Below are 3,292 nucleotides of genomic sequence, written 5' to 3'. Positions count from 1 at the left end.
TGTGTGTGTGTGTGTGTGTGTGTGTGTGTGTGTGTGTGTGCTTTTGAGTGTGTGTTAGAGTGCTCCAAAAAATGTTTTTTTCAAAGCTGACAAAATGAAACATGTTTGATGTGTATATAATTTCCCCTTGAACTGCTCTCTGAATGGCTCCTATTGTTTAATGCGTGAGAAACACATCAACATGAGCATGCAAAGCAAAATAATTCACAGTTAAGTGCTTTTTACTTCAAAACATGTTGCCTAATGCCTCATCACGTTAAACTTAGTGTGATTTTTAGTGGAATTATCTCAGATTTTTCCTTAAAGTTATATGTTTCAATGCATGTGTGGGTAGCTTCAAGTACTGCAATTGCTTAAAGTTTCTAACAGTCAAAGTTGAATTAATCTATTGGTGCACTGTCTCTGAGAACATTTTTTATTTGCTTTATCTGTACTTAAGACAGACTTAAAGTTCAAAAAGGGGATTTTGGAATGGTGACAGATGTCACCAACAGTACAGACAAGTGATAAGAAAATACTAGTATTGTTACTGATCCAACCATCCTGTTAAAACAACCTGTTCTTATTCCCATACTGTCAGATGCTGGCATCTTAAAGATAAGCACAAGTTTCCTTTTTCATTGCTACTGGCAAAAGGAATATGGAAGCAGAGAGCAAATGGCTCTGTCTAAAAGCAACAACTCTATAGAGTTGTTGAAAAGTGATACCTACAGCTTTGTCACCATTGTTAGGCATCACTTTGTAGCTGTTAGTTGACAGCTTGTGGATATTCCAGGCCTTAGTTGCATAAATGGCCCTCTGTTGTATTTAGCACCCTGTCATATGTAATTCAACAATATCCTTTGCTCCAGCTGCTTCAATCACTTGCCTCAAAGTTGATACATTTGCTTATGGACACACCGGCTTCACATTGCTAACAGTTATTTTACTGACATTTCTCTGGATGGTGCTAATCTCTTCCTGCCAAGCTTCTACTAGGCTGACTCATAGGCCTCTGAATACTTACTGCATGGAAAACAATTTCCCTTCTTCATCACTTCATTTCTAACTAAAAAATGTGTTTAGGCACTCAAATAAATACTATAAAAAATGAATAAAAAATAATTTTAATAGTACTTTTCAAACCAGTTAATTAAGAAATTGCAGTGATATTTTAAAAATCACGTAATGAAAGCAACCTTTTTTCACACTCATTTACTCATTTGCAGATCATGAATCAGACAATTTACAAACTATGAGTAGTCACAGTTACTTCTGATTTAATGCACAAACAGACAAGCGTGTGGGGGTATTGAGTAAAGCTTAATCTGAGGATATGCCCACTTCACCTAAGCCACCAAAAGCCTTATATTCAACAGGCAACAAAAGAACAAAGCAGACACTTTATTGCCATTTGGAACATACACGTGTTAGTGCACATTAGAATTAAGTTTTGGATAGGAAGATTCTGACCCTTATAAGGATCAAACCCACAGAGTTAAACGGCCAAATGTGCAAAAGTTAAAAGGACTGTGCATCAGTAAATAACTCGCTGCTACAGTAAGACATTCTGTGCTCTATGGTCACCTGTCACAGACTTTGATGTTAGCTATGTGGCACTTTTTAAGCAGGCTGCTAAAAGAAGGATCTTAATAATATTCTCATTAGAATAGAGTTTACTGTAGATATGTGGGTAGATGAAAGGTTTATTGTTATATTAGTAACTAGTGATTCCATCAGTGATTGCAGAGCAATTAATCTACCAATCTATCTTATTGCCGGAATAAATAAGAGCAGTACATTATTATCTTTTAAAAAAAAAAGTAAAAAGTAAATGTGTAATACATTAATGTTTTTGAGCAATGACCCCAAGACTGATTGCTGCATAGGTTGCTGGTTCAGTCCTGGGTGTGTTTTACAGTTTCAGGACAAATATTTCAGGGACCAAATACTGTAATACACACTGGTGCTATGATAAGTACAGTGACAGAATTGTTTGGACAAAATTTGAGACAAATTTCAAAACAAATGTGTCTTCTACTGCAGCAGAATAGCTCTGGCATGACAGTAGGGATCTACTGGACAGCGTACTGGGAAGTCAGGCTCTAGATTAGGACAGGACTCTTTAGTAGGACTTCTTTGTTGTTGGTTCTTTTTCCTGGATTTGTTGACAGGAAAAGAAAAAAAAATATGATCAGCTGTTTCCTAAAGCCTAAAGTAGAACAGGGGGAGCATCCTGTACACAGTGGCAGAGGTAAGAATGATGAAATGTAGACAACATCTGCTGCCCTTTCGCTATGTGGGGAAATGATGCATCTGCCAAGCCTGCAGCTTTCCACCCTGCTGTGCTTCCTCTCACAGCAGCCCTGCCCCAGCATTTGCCTCAGGAAAAAAAAATCCTACTTATTTTCTTATTTTTTAAAAATTTATTTTGAAACAATTTGAAACAATCAGTATCATAGCTTTTATATAAAAGATGGATGTAGACAGACTCACTGCACCCTGTTAGTAACGTTCCATTATGAAGCCCAGAGATACACTTATGGGTGCAAAGTTTATAAAATTATATAATGTTGTTTTTATTTGGCATTGAATCTCTCAACTGAGATCAGATACTTATCATGAAAATGTTTTCTGAAGTCACAGTAGTAGTGTCTATTTCTCATTGACTTCTATACATTTAGACTTAAAACCAACTAGAGGAGTTGCCCCCTGCTGGCTTTTTGAAGTAATGCTGGTTTTAAGCACTTAAGCACCCCTATGAGCAAACACTTTGGCGACAGTGGGAAGGAAAAACTCCCTTTTAACAGTAAATAACACCGCTACTTAAATTAACTTATTTTTCTTGAATTCTTCCTTTACAGGATCGAGGACCAATGCAAACGTCCAGGTCAAAGACAAAAATGGGAAGCTCCTGATCGCCCAAGAAGAGCAACACAAAAGATGGGCCGAACACTTCCAAGAGACCCTTAACCAGCCAGAGCCTGCCAAGACGTACAATTTTGAGGCGGAGAATGCACAAGATGAGCTTGGGTTCAACACTGGCAGAATCACCATCGAGGAAGTGAAGATCATGATCAAGAGCCACAAGAACAACAAAGCGGCCAGCTTAGATGAAATACCAGCAGAGCTCCTGATACACGGCGGCCAAGCCATGGTAGAAGAATTGACGACCCTGTTCAACCTGTGCTGGCAAAGTGGCACAGTGCTGGAGGACTGGCGGAAGGGCGCCATAGTCAAACTACCAAAAAAAGGGCAACACCTCTGAGTGCACCAACTGAAGAGGCATCACCCTCCTCTCTGTGCCTGGCAA

Source organism: Pundamilia nyererei, unplaced genomic scaffold, assembly GCF_000239375.1.
Source record: "Pundamilia nyererei isolate P.nyererei 1_Seehausen unplaced genomic scaffold, PunNye1.0 scaffold00140, whole genome shotgun sequence".
Taxonomy (NCBI): domain Eukaryota; kingdom Metazoa; phylum Chordata; class Actinopteri; order Cichliformes; family Cichlidae; genus Pundamilia; species Pundamilia nyererei.
This window is presented reverse-complemented; position numbering follows the sequence as displayed.